The sequence below is a fragment of the Ziziphus jujuba genome, chromosome 10 (assembly GCF_031755915.1).
Source record: "Ziziphus jujuba cultivar Dongzao chromosome 10, ASM3175591v1".
Classification (NCBI taxonomy): domain Eukaryota; kingdom Viridiplantae; phylum Streptophyta; class Magnoliopsida; order Rosales; family Rhamnaceae; genus Ziziphus; species Ziziphus jujuba.
In genome coordinates this window covers 14,076,514-14,094,257 of record NC_083388.1, presented here as the reverse complement: position 1 = coordinate 14,094,257, position 17,744 = coordinate 14,076,514, and the positions used below count along the sequence as shown (strand labels likewise).

The 17,744-nt window shown below is 33.9% G+C and overlaps 2 non-coding genes across 2 annotated transcripts; both read left to right on the top strand.

Moving 5' to 3' along the window:
- The first annotated feature begins 6,903 nt into the window (after positions 1–6,903).
- On the top strand, positions 6,904–7,010 carry LOC132799800 (small nucleolar RNA R71). Its single transcript, XR_009634679.1, has one exon. It is a non-coding gene; the product is annotated as a small nucleolar RNA R71 (small nucleolar RNA).
- Positions 7,011–16,068: 9,058 nt separating this feature from the next.
- LOC132799799 (small nucleolar RNA R71) lies at positions 16,069–16,175 on the top strand. Its single transcript, XR_009634678.1, has one exon. It is a non-coding gene; the product is annotated as a small nucleolar RNA R71 (small nucleolar RNA).
- The last annotated feature ends 1,569 nt before the right edge of the window (positions 16,176–17,744 follow it).

Genomic DNA, 17,744 nt, shown 5'->3' with positions numbered 1-17,744 from the left:
TTGCTTCCCACCATAATTCGACCCAAAGAATCCATTTTTATGGTTGTTTTCTTAAAATTCTTCCTTTTTTTTACCTAGATTTAGAAAAATATATAATTAAGTATCTTTCCATAACAAATTAACACAAACTAACAAATATTAAGCTATAAATATGGCATAAAATCATCAATATTTTAGACCTAACAAATACCCCCAAACTTAAGATTTGCCAGTCCCTAGCAAAGAAGAAGAATAGGAAAAATCAATCTTTTGAAGAACATAAGATACTTTAATGAGGTGCCTCAAAGATTGTATAACATATGACTTTTCAAATGGTTTCAAAGTAATTATGTAGTAATTATGTAGCTCAATACCTTATATTCTATCCAACATATATGATACTTCCAATGTGTGTGTGTGGAAATCAATTTATACACTTAATTATCATATGCTTGAATAAATTTACAAGAATTAGAGATTGATAATAACGTATGAACTACCATATGCTTGACTTAATTATCACTCTCCACTAATGTAGGTTAATGCACCACCTTAAATCATTAGGACTTCATGGTTTCTATTGTTAAGGCTAAAGAAAAAAAGGATAAGATATAATAAATCAAAGAAAGAAAGCTAAAATTAAATATCAATGAATAAATTACTTGTAAAATTTGTTTCTTTATAAGAACTTCTTCAATTTCAATATCCTTTTTCTCCTTTTTATTGTGCATATATTCTTCAAATCACACATATTCTTTCTTTTTTTTTTCTTTTTTTTTTCTTTCTTTTCCAGTAAACCCCGAAACTTATTTTTCTTCTTATTGCACATTCAAACCTCCAATTTACACAAAAATGTATACTAGAGCCAAATTCACCAAATACTTAGCCTCCAAACTTTTTTTTTTCTTTTTCAACACTCAAACAAGCTCACAAGCATATATTCATATCAATTCAATTAAAGCTCTCTTTGTAGTGTGTTCAAGGTAGGAAAAAGAAATTTAAGGCTCAAAAAGGGTAAGTAAATGTGCTTTAATGAAGAAAATGCTCTAATACATCTTTATGCATCCTAAAGGCTCAAATAAGGTACTAGTGGAAGATAATGTATTAGGTTGGCTTGAAAGGCTCAAACTTAAACAAAGATGGCCTAAATCATATTCTTAGTAATGCATCCACCTAGGATTTCGCCTCAAGCAATAATCAAGCAAGTTCTAGAGTTGAATTAATAATAAAGTACTCTAATTCATGCAAACCTTCTTCAAAACACAATCAAAATTATGCATTATCGATTATGTGCTCAAAATTTATTGAAAGTAACAATATGCGAATATAACTTCAAGCATTTAAGCATACACAAAAACAAATCCACCATCTAAAAACCAATTTATTTTCAATCATAGTCTTATCATTGGCTCATTAAAGTACTTAAGAAAACACCACAAAAATATTTTTTATTTTTTATTTTTTTTATAATAATGAAGGAAAATAAAAACTAAAACTAACATTTTTGAAAACTTATAAAAACACTTAAATGGACAAGATTTAAAAGATGCAAAGCATGCTTTTCACCCCCAAACTTAAAATGAACAATGTCCTCATTGTGAAAAACATAAAATAAAGCAAAAGTAAATAAAAGGTAAAGAATACTCCCCTTTGAGGACATGGAATGTTCCTCGTAATGTGAAAAAATTTGATGTACTCCAATGCATATTCAAGGTGGTGATACTCTAAAAACCTAACTTTAGACTTTAAATTCTCAACATTCGTCTTTTGCTCTTTTACACCTAAACATCTTAAAACCTTGCAAAAACTCAAACAAAACACATCAAAACAACCTAAAGACAAGAAAACAACTAAAATAAATAGATAAATATAAGGTCAAGAAAGAATTTTGGGTTGCCTCCCAAGAGCGCTTGTTTAAAGTCATTAGCTTGACTCCTCCCTTTAACTTAATTAAGATCATCCAAGTAGAGGCTAGTCTCAAGCACTCCACCTTCATAATATGGCTTCAACCGCTGCCCATTCACCTTAAAACTTTCATGTCTCGGTTTGGTGAGTTCAATTGCTCCACTTGGAAAAATTTGTACAACATCATATGGTCCACTCCATCTTGATCTTAATTTACCTGGAAACAATTTAAGTCTAGAGTTATAAAGAAGTACCTTTTGTCCAACATGAAAGTTCCTCTTTTTAATCATCTTGTCGTGCCATCTCTTTGTCTTTTCTTTGTAAATCTTTGCATTCTCGAAAGCATCCATCCTAAATTCTTCAAGTTCATCCAATTGCAATAGCCTATTCTTGCCCACAGCCTCTTGATCAAAATTGAGAAACTTGGTTGCCCAATATGCTTTATGCTCTAATTCCACGAGAAGATGACATTCCTTACCAAAAACCAGTTTATACGGAGAAGTACCAATGGGGGTCTTGTAGGCAGTCCGGTATGCCCAAAGTGCATCATCTAGCTTTAAGCTCCAATCCTTTCTTGAAGCATTGACCGTCTCCTCCAAAATCCTCTTTATTTCCCTATTTGAAATTTCTACTTGCCCACTAGTTTGTGGGTGGTAAGGAGTAGCAATTTTATGTCTAACACCATATTTAGCAAGAAAGGATTCAAATTGTTTGTTGCAAAAATGAGTGCCACCATCACTAATGATTGCTCGGGGTGTACCATATCTAGTAAAAATGTATTTTTTTTAAAATTTCACTACAACTCGTGCATCATTAGTAGGTAGTGCACTAGCTTCAACCCATTTAGAAACATAATCCACAGCAACTAAAATATATTTATTACCGCAAGAAGAAGGAAAAGGACCCATGAAATCAATATCCCAAACATCAAACAATTCTACCTCAAGGATATTCTTCAAAGGCATCTCATTCTTCCTTGATATGTTCCCGGTTCTTTGGCACCTATCACACCCTTGCACATAAATATTAGTATCTTTAAACATAGATGGCCAATAAAACCTATAATTTAAAATTTTTGCTATGGTTTTTCTAGTCCCAAAATGCCCCCCATACTCACTAGATTGACAACTTTTAATAATGGACATTGTCTCTTCTCTAGCAACACACCTCCTAATTATACCATCGGCACACTTCTTAAAAAGATAGGGGTCATCCCAAAAGTAATACCTACTTTCCTTAAGAAACTTATGCTTTTCATATGGTTTTTCCAAACTAGGCGGCATAACATTAGTAACCAAATAATTAATAATGTCAGCATACCAAGGTACATCAAACATACCATCAACCTTAAACACTTTCTCATCTGGAAAACACTCTTCTATATCTCTTTCTTCTTTTTCCTCACTCAATTCCAACCTAGACAAGTGATCAGCTACTAGGTTTTCTACTCCTTTTTTATTCAAAATTTCTAAGTCAAACTCTTGAAGTAACAAAACCCATCTAATTAACCTAGGTTTAGACTCTTTCTTACTCATGAGGTACTTAATTGCACTATGATCGGTATAGACAATGGTCTTAGAACCTAACAAATATGCTCTAAACTTATCAAAAGCAAAGACAATGGCAAGCATCTCTTTCTCAGTAGTAGCATAATTAAGTTGAGCATCATTCAAAGTTCTAGAAGCATAATAAATAACATGCAGTTTTTTATCTTTCCTTTGTCCCAAAACAGCTCCTATAGCATAATCACTAGCATCACACATAATTTCAAAAGGTAGATTCCAATTAGGAGTACACATAATGGGAGCACATATTAATTTTTCTTTCAAAAGATTAAAAGCATGCATGCATTCATCATCAAAAACAAAGGGAACATCTTTATTCAACAAGTTACAAAGAGGTTTAGTTATCTTGGAAAAATCCTTAATAAATCTCCTATAAAAGCCCGCATGCCCAAGAAAACTCCTAATACCTTTTATTGAAGTAGGTGGAGGCAATTTCTCTATAACTTCTATTTTAGGTTTATCCACCTCAATTCCCCTTTTAGAAACCTTATGACCTAAAACTATGCCCTCTTGAACCATAAAGTGACATTTTTCCCAATTAAGCACAAGATTCGTTTCTTTACACCTTAGAAGAACCCTAGATAAATTTTGCAAGCAAGAGGTAAAAGAATCACCAAATACACTAAAATAATCCATAAAGATTTCAATGATATCTTCTACTATATCCGAAAAGATGGACATCATACACCTTTGAAAGGTTGCAGGTGCATTGCATAAACCAAAAGGCATCCTTCTATAGGCAAAAGTTCCATAAGGACAAGTAAAAGTAGTCTTTTCTTGATCATCAGGGGCAATAGCTATTTGATTGTAACCGCTATAACCATCTAGGAAACAATAATATTCCTTACCGGCTAACCTTTCTAACATTTGATCAATGAATGGCAAAGGAAAATGGTCTTTTCTAGTGGCCTTATTAAGCTTCCTATAATCAATACACACTCTCCACCCAGTAACTAACCTAGTAGGAATAAGCTCACTCTTATCATTCTCTTGCACAGTCATCCCACCTTTCTTAGGAACTACTTGAATAGGACTTACCCAATTACTATCCGAAATAGGATAGATAATCCCGGCATCTAAAAGCTTTAAAATCTCACCATGAACCACTTTCTTAAGATTAGGATTAAGCCTCCTTTGATGTTCTACAGTCGGTTTATGGTCTTCCTCCATAAGTATTTTGTGCATACAAATAGAGGGGCTAATACCCTTAATATCAGCTATAGTCCAACCTAGTGCAGTTTTATGGTCTCTTAGAACTTCTAAAAGTTTGGCTTCTTGGTCCTCACTAAGGGCGGATGAAATTATTACCGGAAGGGTATTATTAAATCCTAGAAAAGCATATTTTAAATGACTAGGTAGTGGCTTCAAATCAATTATAGGTGGGTGCTCCACACTCGGTATCTTTCTAGGTCCACTCTCACCTAAATCCTCAAACTTTCCAACATAATCTACCTCACAGTGGGTGGCTATATCTATGATGTTACACTCTTGTTTTTCTTCTTCTGTACATGGTCCAAATAACTCACTCAATCCTAAGGGATCTAAATTACTTTCCTTTGCCATATCATTTACCAATTCATCACATGCATCGACAAGAAAGCAGCAAGAAATTTCATCAAGATTAGGAAATTTAACAACATAGATTTGAAAACTTACCTCCTCATTGAGTACTCTAAGGGTTACTTGCCTTTGTTGTACATCAATTAGGGCACGTCCGGTTGCAAGAAATGGTCTTCCAAGAATGATTGGAATGTTGTCATCTTCCTCCATATCAAGTATCACAAAGTCTACAGGGAATATGAACTTGTTTACTTTTACAAGTACATCCTCCAATATTCCCCTTGGCCTTTTGATGCTTCGATCTGCCATTTGAAGAGTCACTGTGGTAGGCTTCACATCTCCGACTCCAAGCTTCCTGTAAATGCTATATGGCATCAAATTAATGCTAGCACCTAAATCACAAAGAGCCATAAAATTATAATGTCCAATGTTACACGGGATATCAAAGCTTCCTGGATCTTTTAACTTGGGTGGAATCCTATGGTGTAACCTAGCACTACTCTCCTCACTCAAAGCTACTAACTCATAATTCTCCCACCTCCTCTTGTTTGACAATATCTCCTTCAAAAACTTAACATAGGAAGGCATTTGTTCTAAGGCATCTATGAAAGGGATATTTACATGCAATTGCTTAAATACATCAAGAAACTTTTTAAATTGATTATCTAACTTTGCATTCCTAAACCTAGATGGGAAAGGTGGAGGTGGGGTTTTCTTGTAGGCTTGATTCTTCTCCTCATTTTCGTTGTGCTTGTCAATAGATTTGGTTAGGTAAGGTGCTGGTTCAACTTTCTTTGATCCAGTTAGTGAGCTCTCGGCCTCTCTTACATGTGGCGGTATGTACTTTGTTGGTGGAGACTTCATGGCATCACTTAAACCTTCATCTTTTCTCCTATAAGCCTCATTATGCTCCACATTTGATTTTGAGTTGTCATGTGTGACCAAGTGTGATGTTGAGTCTATAGGGCTCTCTTCATCTTCATCATCAAGAATTACCATCCCCTTGTCACTTTTTTTAGGCCCGGCTACTTGCTTTCCACTTCTTAATGTAATGGCTTGAACCTGCTCCTTTGGGTTCTTCTCCGTTTGGCTTGGCAAAGTTCCTTGACTTCTTTGGAATTGAGTTGCTAATTGACCTATTTGGTTTTCCAAGCTTTTGATTGCAGCCATTTGGTTGTTGAACATTTGACTATGGTTTGTCAATTGTTGCTCAGTTCTCTGCATGAAAGAATTAGTATTATTAGATAACTCTTGCAAGGATTGTTCAAGTGAAGAAAATTGAGTTTAAGCTTGAGAAGAATTTTGATTTTGATGTGCAAGTTGCGGCTTTTGGTAGAATGGAGATTGGAATTGTTGTCTTTGAAACCCTCCACTTTGTCCTTGATTAGACCCTTGCTGGTTGTTGTTAGACCATGAAAAATTTGGGTGGTTCCTCCATCCTGGATTATATGTGTTAGAATATGGATTATTTTGTTGCTTTTGGAAGTTCCCTACAAAATTAACATCATCAGAAGCAAAAGGATTTCCAACTTGGCAATCCACACTCTTATGATCATGAGCACCACATAAATCACAAAATAAAAAATTATTAGTAGATTGGATAGAATTCACCCTTATTTGACGAAATTGAGTGTTCAAGGTCTTCATGAATTGGGTTGCAAGTTGAGCTCCTAAGTTGTTAATATCAACGTCGTCCACGGCCTTTACTTGACTTCTTCCATGTAGTCTCCTCTCACTTGGATATTGGTAGTTATTATGGGCCATCTCTTCAATTAATTCAAATGCTTCTGATTGCCTCTTCTTCATTAAAGAACCTCCTGCAGCTGCATCTACCAATTGTTTGTTACCATAATCTAGACCATTATAGAAAATCTGTACCTGTATCCATGTTGGAAAACCATGGTGTGGGCATCTTCTTAATAGTTCCTTGAAGCGCTCCCATGCATCATACAAAGTCTCTTGGTCCCATTGACAAAAATTGTTTATATCACTTTTCAATTTTGCGGTCTTTGATTAAGGAAACAATTTGTCTAGGAATTTTGCCTCCATAGCATCCCATGTAGTGATAGTACCTGCAGGTAAAGAATTTAACCACACTTTTGCCTTGTCTCTAAGAGACCAAGGAAAAAGTCTTAATCGAAAAGCATCATCAGAAACACCATTTTGTTTAGACATATCACACAATTGAAGAAAACTAGAAATATGCATGTTTGGATCTTCATGAGGCAAACCACAAAATTGAACATTATTAAGCAAAGAAGTAGTAGATGCTTCAATTTTAAAATTGTTTGCTTCAATGGGTGGTCTCCTTATGCAAGACAAATCACCAACTTTCTTGTGAGCAGCATACTCGCATATGGGCAAATCATCTTCTCTTTGGTTGGCCATTGCACCTTCTTGAGTTCCTTGGTCTATACGTACCCAAGTACCCCTTATGGCTTGTTTTCTAGGTGCTGGTTTATTTTCTAAAACCCTAGCATGCAACACTAAAACCAAAATTAAGAAACAAATATAAAAATTTAAAATAAGAAAACAATGATCAAAGTACTACTAAACCCAATCCGAATTAATATTAATGCCTTAATCCCCGGAAACGGCGCCAAAAACTTGATGTGTAAAATCAACTCGCAAGTGCACGAATCGTTTTCAAGTAATAAAGTGGAAAAATATGGTTTTCGTACCCAAGGGATTAAGTATTAAGTACCAAAGATAATTAGGTTTTGATAATATTTGAACTAAAATTTAAGATGGCAATTGAAAACTAAATAAACTAAATTAAACAAAAGAAATCAATTAAAATTAGATCAATTTCAAGTAAGAGAGAGAATTGAATAATTATGAATACTAGGGCATTTGATTTCACCACTAACTATTCCAATTTAATTACTTAAATATGTAAATTTAATTAACTAGTAATTTTGTTAACCACACTTAATCACAAAATTAATCAAAAGTAGTTAGTTTCCACTCACAATTGATAATATTCACATAACCTAATTTATTCCTTTCGGCCTATAAATTAAATCATGCAAATTCATCAAGCATAGATTAAGCAAATAATATGGCATGAGACATAACTATTTTCCAATCAATTATGCATTCATGTAAATCATTGGAGATCCATAACATTATCATTTTCCAAGCTCAAATATTATTAAAATCATTCATTCCTTCCGGCCTATAAAATCATTAAGTATACCAATGATTTATTAACAAAACATATTACTAATTAAATAAAACTTAACATATATTAAAATAATTAAACCTTCATAGTTAGGGCTACATCATAGCCCTAGCTATGAAAATTAGTTCATGGTAAAAATAATTTCAACATCCATAATTATTAAAAATAATAAGATTCACAATTAAAGAGAAAGGAAAAGAGAATAAAAACTATTGGAGAAATTCTCCTCCAAGAGCTCTCAAAGTTGTAGCCTTCTTCTCCAAGCAAGCCCACGTCTCTCTGCCTCCTCCAAGCTCTCCAATTGATCTCCTAAAACTCTAAAACTTTAAAACCCTAGAACCCTTAAGAATCTTAGAGACTCCCAAAATTTGGTTTGTTTCAATTTAAGCCTCCTAAAAGCTCTTAAATAACTCTCTAAACTTGTATCTCTTCCTTCAATGTGGTGGGGGTTATATATATAGGGCCTTGGGAATCTTTTTCTCTCTTTATTTTCAATGTGGGAGTCTTGGAAGATACATTTTTTAGGCCATGAAAAGGGTTGGAAGAATTTCATGTGTAAAAAGGAAACTGTATATTACTTGCTCTCTACTACTTTCCTTTTATCTAATTCCTCTTAAAGAAATAGTTAATTAGTTTAATTTATCCTTAATGAAGCATGTGACATGACATGTGCCTCATTAATGATAAATTAACCAATTATTGCCACTTGTTTTTATCTTGGCCCTCAAATTGCCTTGATTCCCTCTTTTGATCAATGGTGGAGATTTAACTAGAATAGTATTTTTTATAAATTCTAAACTTTAAATGATGATAACTCTTTGCTCGCACCTCGAAATCGAAAAATAACGAGACATTTGAAATCCTCAGATCGTGATGATTCATATGACATCCACTTCCATCATGAAATTCCCGATAGAATCTTTATGGAATCTTCAAGGTATCTTTTTGGAATCTTTTTAATGCTTAGTTCGTTCGAGCTGAAATCTTGCTTCCCACCATAATTCGACCCAAAGAATCCATTTTTATGGTTGTTTTCTTAAAATTCTTCCTTTTTTTACCTAGATTTAGAAAAATATATAATTAAGTATCTTTCCATAACAAATTAACACAAACTAACAAATATTAAGCTATAAATATGGCATAAAATCATCAATATTTTAGACCTAACAAATACCCCCAAACTTAAGATTTGCCAGTCCCTAGCAAAGAAGAAGAATAGGAAAAATCAATCTTTTGAAGAACATAAGATACTTTAATGAGGTGCCTCAAAGATTGTATAACATATGACTTTTCAAATGGTTTCAAAGTAATTATGTAGCTCAATACCTTATATTCTATCCAACATATATGATACTTCCAATGTGTGTGTGTGGAAATCAATTTATACACTTAATTATCATATGCTTGAATAAATTTACAAGAATTAGAGATTGATAATAACGTATGAACTACCATATGCTTGACTTAATTATCACTCTCCACTAATGTAGGTTAATGCACCACCTTAAATCATTAGGACTTCATGGTTTCTATTGTTAAGGCTAAAGAAAAAAAGGATAAGATATAATAAATCAAAGAAAGAAAGCTAAAATTAAATATCAATGAATAAATTACTTGTAAAATTTGTTTCTTTATAAGAACTTCTTCAATTTCAATATCCTTTTTCTCCTTTTTATTGTGCATATATTCTTCAAATCACACATATTCTTTCTTTTTTTTTTCTTTTTTTTTTCTTTCTTTTCCAGTAAACCCCGAAACTTATTTTTCTTCTTATTGCACATTCAAACCTCCAATTTACACAAAAATGTATACTAGAGCCAAATTCACCAAATACTTAGCCTCCAAACTTTTTTTTTTCTTTTTCAACACTCAAACAAGCTCACAAGCATATATTCATATCAATTCAATTAAAGCTCTCTTTGTAGTGTGTTCAAGGTAGGAAAAAGAAATTTAAGGCTCAAAAAGGGTAAGTAAATGTGCTTTAATGAAGAAAATGCTCTAATACATCTTTATGCATCCTAAAGGCTCAAATAAGGTACTAGTGGAAGATAATGTATTAGGTTGGCTTGAAAGGCTCAAACTTAAACAAAGATGGCCTAAATCATATTCTTAGTAATGCATCCACCTAGGATTTCGCCTCAAGCAATAATCAAGCAAGTTCTAGAGTTGAATTAATAATAAAGTACTCTAATTCATGCAAACCTTCTTCAAAACACAATCAAAATTATGCATTATCGATTATGTGCTCAAAATTTATTGAAAGTAACAATATGCGAATATAACTTCAAGCATTTAAGCATACACAAAAACAAATCCACCATCTAAAAACCAATTTATTTTCAATCATAGTCTTATCATTGGCTCATTAAAGTACTTAAGAAAACACCACAAAAATATTTTTTATTTTTTATTTTTTTTATAATAATGAAGGAAAATAAAAACTAAAACTAACATTTTTGAAAACTTATAAAAACACTTAAATGGACAAGATTTAAAAGATGCAAAGCATGCTTTTCACCCCCAAACTTAAAATGAACAATGTCCTCATTGTGAAAAACATAAAATAAAGCAAAAGTAAATAAAAGGTAAAGAATACTCCCCTTTGAGGACATGGAATGTTCCTCGTAATGTGAAAAATTTGATGTACTCCAATGCATATTCAAGGTGGTGATACTCTAAAAACCTAACTTTAGACTTTAAATTCTCAACATTCGTCTTTTGCTCTTTTACACCTAAACATCTTAAAACCTTGCAAAAACTCAAACAAAACACATCAAAACAACCTAAAGACAAGAAAACAACTAAAATAAATAGATAAATATAAGGTCAAGAAAGAATTTTGGGTTGCCTCCCAAGAGCGCTTGTTTAAAGTCATTAGCTTGACTCCTCCCTTTAACTTAATTAAGATCATCCAAGTAGAGGCTAGTCTCAAGCACTCCACCTTCATAATATGGCTTCAACCGCTGCCCATTCACCTTAAAACTTTCATGTCTCGGTTTGGTGAGTTCAATTGCTCCACTTGGAAAAATTTGTACAACATCATATGGTCCACTCCATCTTGATCTTAATTTACCTGGAAACAATTTAAGTCTAGAGTTATAAAGAAGTACCTTTTGTCCAACATGAAAGTTCCTCTTTTTAATCATCTTGTCGTGCCATCTCTTTGTCTTTTCTTTGTAAATCTTTGCATTCTCGAAAGCATCCATCCTAAATTCTTCAAGTTCATCCAATTGCAATAGCCTATTCTTGCCCACAGCCTCTTGATCAAAATTGAGAAACTTGGTTGCCCAATATGCTTTATGCTCTAATTCCACGAGAAGATGACATTCCTTACCAAAAACCAGTTTATACGGAGAAGTACCAATGGGGGTCTTGTAGGCAGTCCGGTATGCCCAAAGTGCATCATCTAGCTTTAAGCTCCAATCCTTTCTTGAAGCATTGACCGTCTCCTCCAAAATCCTCTTTATTTCCCTATTTGAAATTTCTACTTGCCCACTAGTTTGTGGGTGGTAAGGAGTAGCAATTTTATGTCTAACACCATATTTAGCAAGAAAGGATTCAAATTGTTTGTTGCAAAAATGAGTGCCACCATCACTAATGATTGCTCGGGGTGTACCATATCTAGTAAAAATGTATTTTTTTTAAAATTTCACTACAACTCGTGCATCATTAGTAGGTAGTGCACTAGCTTCAACCCATTTAGAAACATAATCCACAGCAACTAAAATATATTTATTACCGCAAGAAGAAGGAAAAGGACCCATGAAATCAATATCCCAAACATCAAACAATTCTACCTCAAGGATATTCTTCAAAGGCATCTCATTCTTCCTTGATATGTTCCCGGTTCTTTGGCACCTATCACACCCTTGCACATAAATATTAGTATCTTTAAACATAGATGGCCAATAAAACCTATAATTTAAAATTTTTGCTATGGTTTTTCTAGTCCCAAAATGCCCCCCATACTCACTAGATTGACAACTTTTAATAATGGACATTGTCTCTTCTCTAGCAACACACCTCCTAATTATACCATCGGCACACTTCTTAAAAAGATAGGGGTCATCCCAAAAGTAATACCTACTTTCCTTAAGAAACTTATGCTTTTCATATGGTTTTTCCAAACTAGGCGGCATAACATTAGTAACCAAATAATTAATAATGTCAGCATACCAAGGTACATCAAACATACCATCAACCTTAAACACTTTCTCATCTGGAAAACACTCTTCTATATCTCTTTCTTCTTTTTCCTCACTCAATTCCAACCTAGACAAGTGATCAGCTACTAGGTTTTCTACTCCTTTTTTATTCAAAATTTCTAAGTCAAACTCTTGAAGTAACAAAACCCATCTAATTAACCTAGGTTTAGACTCTTTCTTACTCATGAGGTACTTAATTGCACTATGATCGGTATAGACAATGGTCTTAGAACCTAACAAATATGCTCTAAACTTATCAAAAGCAAAGACAATGGCAAGCATCTCTTTCTCAGTAGTAGCATAATTAAGTTGAGCATCATTCAAAGTTCTAGAAGCATAATAAATAACATGCAGTTTTTTATCTTTCCTTTGTCCCAAAACAGCTCCTATAGCATAATCACTAGCATCACACATAATTTCAAAAGGTAGATTCCAATTAGGAGTACACATAATGGGAGCACATATTAATTTTTCTTTCAAAAGATTAAAAGCATGCATGCATTCATCATCAAAAACAAAGGGAACATCTTTATTCAACAAGTTACAAAGAGGTTTAGTTATCTTGGAAAAATCCTTAATAAATCTCCTATAAAAGCCCGCATGCCCAAGAAAACTCCTAATACCTTTTATTGAAGTAGGTGGAGGCAATTTCTCTATAACTTCTATTTTAGGTTTATCCACCTCAATTCCCCTTTTAGAAACCTTATGACCTAAAACTATGCCCTCTTGAACCATAAAGTGACATTTTTCCCAATTAAGCACAAGATTCGTTTCTTTACACCTTAGAAGAACCCTAGATAAATTTTGCAAGCAAGAGGTAAAAGAATCACCAAATACACTAAAATAATCCATAAAGATTTCAATGATATCTTCTACTATATCCGAAAAGATGGACATCATACACCTTTGAAAGGTTGCAGGTGCATTGCATAAACCAAAAGGCATCCTTCTATAGGCAAAAGTTCCATAAGGACAAGTAAAAGTAGTCTTTTCTTGATCATCAGGGGCAATAGCTATTTGATTGTAACCGCTATAACCATCTAGGAAACAATAATATTCCTTACCGGCTAACCTTTCTAACATTTGATCAATGAATGGCAAAGGAAAATGGTCTTTTCTAGTGGCCTTATTAAGCTTCCTATAATCAATACACACTCTCCACCCAGTAACTAACCTAGTAGGAATAAGCTCACTCTTATCATTCTCTTGCACAGTCATCCCACCTTTCTTAGGAACTACTTGAATAGGACTTACCCAATTACTATCCGAAATAGGATAGATAATCCCGGCATCTAAAAGCTTTAAAATCTCACCATGAACCACTTTCTTAAGATTAGGATTAAGCCTCCTTTGATGTTCTACAGTCGGTTTATGGTCTTCCTCCATAAGTATTTTGTGCATACAAATAGAGGGGCTAATACCCTTAATATCAGCTATAGTCCAACCTAGTGCAGTTTTATGGTCTCTTAGAACTTCTAAAAGTTTGGCTTCTTGGTCCTCACTAAGGGCGGATGAAATTATTACCGGAAGGGTATTATTAAATCCTAGAAAAGCATATTTTAAATGACTAGGTAGTGGCTTCAAATCAATTATAGGTGGGTGCTCCACACTCGGTATCTTTCTAGGTCCACTCTCACCTAAATCCTCAAACTTTCCAACATAATCTACCTCACAGTGGGTGGCTATATCTATGATGTTACACTCTTGTTTTTCTTCTTCTGTACATGGTCCAAATAACTCACTCAATCCTAAGGGATCTAAATTACTTTCCTTTGCCATATCATTTACCAATTCATCACATGCATCGACAAGAAAGCAGCAAGAAATTTCATCAAGATTAGGAAATTTAACAACATAGATTTGAAAACTTACCTCCTCATTGAGTACTCTAAGGGTTACTTGCCTTTGTTGTACATCAATTAGGGCACGTCCGGTTGCAAGAAATGGTCTTCCAAGAATGATTGGAATGTTGTCATCTTCCTCCATATCAAGTATCACAAAGTCTACAGGGAATATGAACTTGTTTACTTTTACAAGTACATCCTCCAATATTCCCCTTGGCCTTTTGATGCTTCGATCTGCCATTTGAAGAGTCACTGTGGTAGGCTTCACATCTCCGACTCCAAGCTTCCTGTAAATGCTATATGGCATCAAATTAATGCTAGCACCTAAATCACAAAGAGCCATAAAATTATAATGTCCAATGTTACACGGGATATCAAAGCTTCCTGGATCTTTTAACTTGGGTGGAATCCTATGGTGTAACCTCGCACTACTCTCCTCACTCAAAGCTACTAACTCATAATTCTCCCACCTCCTCTTGTTTGACAATATCTCCTTCAAAAACTTAACATAGGAAGGCATTTGTTCTAAGGCATCTATGAAAGGGATATTTACATGCAATTGCTTAAATACATCAAGAAACTTTTTAAATTGATTATCTAACTTTGCATTCCTAAACCTAGATGGGAAAGGTGGAGGTGGGGTTTTCTTGTAGGCTTGATTCTTCTCCTCATTTTCGTTGTGCTTGTCAATAGATTTGGTTAGGTAAGGTGCTGGTTCAACTTTCTTTGATCCAGTTAGTGAGCTCTCGGCCTCTCTTACATGTGGCGGTATGTACTTTGTTGGTGGAGACTTCATGGCATCACTTAAACCTTCATCTTTTCTCCTATAAGCCTCATTATGCTCCACATTTGATTTTGAGTTGTCATGTGTGACCAAGTGTGATGTTGAGTCTATAGGGCTCTCTTCATCTTCATCATCAAGAATTACCATCCCCTTGTCACTTTTTTTAGGCCCGGCTACTTGCTTTCCACTTCTTAATGTAATGGCTTGAACCTGCTCCTTTGGGTTCTTCTCCGTTTGGCTTGGCAAAGTTCCTTGACTTCTTTGGAATTGAGTTGCTAATTGACCTATTTGGTTTTCCAAGCTTTTGATTGCAGCCATTTGGTTGTTGAACATTTGACTATGGTTTGTCAATTGTTGCTCAGTTCTCTGCATGAAAGAATTAGTATTATTAGATAACTCTTGCAAGGATTGTTCAAGTGAAGAAAATTGAGTTTAAGCTTGAGAAGAATTTTGATTTTGATGTGCAAGTTGCGGCTTTTGGTAGAATGGAGATTGGAATTGTTGTCTTTGAAACCCTCCACTTTGTCCTTGATTAGACCCTTGCTGGTTGTTGTTAGACCATGAAAAATTTGGGTGGTTCCTCCATCCTGGATTATATGTGTTAGAATATGGATTATTTTGTTGCTTTTGGAAGTTCCCTACAAAATTAACATCATCAGAAGCAAAAGGATTTCCAACTTGGCAATCCACACTCTTATGATCATGAGCACCACATAAATCACAAAATAAAAAATTATTAGTAGATTGGATAGAATTCACCCTTATTTGACGAAATTGAGTGTTCAAGGTCTTCATGAATTGGGTTGCAAGTTGAGCTCCTAAGTTGTTAATATCAACGTCGTCCACGGCCTTTACTTGACTTCTTCCATGTAGTCTCCTCTCACTTGGATATTGGTAGTTATTATGGGCCATCTCTTCAATTAATTCAAATGCTTCTGATTGCCTCTTCTTCATTAAAGAACCTCCTGCAGCTGCATCTACCAATTGTTTGTTACCATAATCTAGACCATTATAGAAAATCTGTACCTGTATCCATGTTGGAAAACCATGGTGTGGGCATCTTCTTAATAGTTCCTTGAAGCGCTCCCATGCATCATACAAAGTCTCTTGGTCCCATTGACAAAAATTGTTTATATCACTTTTCAATTTTGCGGTCTTTGATTAAGGAAACAATTTGTCTAGGAATTTTGCCTCCATAGCATCCCATGTAGTGATAGTACCTGCAGGTAAAGAATTTAACCACACTTTTGCCTTGTCTCTAAGAGACCAAGGAAAAAGTCTTAATCGAAAAGCATCATCAGAAACACCATTTTGTTTAGACATATCACACAATTGAAGAAAACTAGAAATATGCATGTTTGGATCTTCATGAGGCAAACCACAAAATTGAACATTATTAAGCAAAGAAGTAGTAGATGCTTCAATTTTAAAATTGTTTGCTTCAATGGGTGGTCTCCTTATGCAAGACAAATCACCAACTTTCTTGTGAGCAGCATACTCGCATATGGGCAAATCATCTTCTCTTTGGTTGGCCATTGCACCTTCTTGAGTTCCTTGGTCTATACGTACCCAAGTACCCCTTATGGCTTGTTTTCTAGGTGCTGGTTTATTTTCTAAAACCCTAGCATGCAACACTAAAACCAAAATTAAGAAACAAATATAAAAATTTAAAATAAGAAAACAATGATCAAAGTACTACTAAACCCAATCCGAATTAATATTAATGCCTTAATCCCCGGAAACGGCGCCAAAAACTTGATGTGTAAAATCAACTCGCAAGTGCACGAATCGTTTTCAAGTAATAAAGTGGAAAAATATGGTTTTCGTACCCAAGGGATTAAGTATTAAGTACCAAAGATAATTAGGTTTTGATAATATTTGAACTAAAATTTAAGATGGCAATTGAAAACTAAATAAACTAAATTAAACAAAAGAAATCAATTAAAATTAGATCAATTTCAAGTAAGAGAGAGAATTGAATAATTATGAATACTAGGGCATTTGATTTCACCACTAACTATTCCAATTTAATTACTTAAATATGTAAATTTAATTAACTAGTAATTTTGTTAACCACACTTAATCACAAAATTAATCAAAAGTAGTTAGTTTCCACTCACAATTGATAATATTCACATAACCTAATTTATTCCTTTCGGCCTATAAATTAAATCATGCAAATTCATCAAGCATAGATTAAGCAAATAATATGGCATGAGACATAACTATTTTCCAATCAATTATGCATTCATGTAAATCATTGGAGATCCATAACATTATCATTTTCCAAGCTCAAATATTATTAAAATCATTCATTCCTTCCGGCCTATAAAATCATTAAGTATACCAATGATTTATTAACAAAACATATTACTAATTAAATAAAACTTAACATATATTAAAATAATTAAACCTTCATAGTTAGGGCTACATCATAGCCCTAGCTATGAAAATTAGTTCATGGTAAAAATAATTTCAACATCCATAATTATTAAAAATAATAAGATTCACAATTAAAGAGAAAGGAAAAGAGAATAAAAACTATTGGAGAAATTCTCCTCCAAGAGCTCTCAAAGTTGTAGCCTTCTTCTCCAAGCAAGCCCACGTCTCTCTGCCTCCTCCAAGCTCTCCAATTGATCTCCTAAAACTCTAAAACTTTAAAACCCTAGAACCCTTAAGAATCTTAGAGACTCCCAAAATTTGGTTTGTTTCAATTTA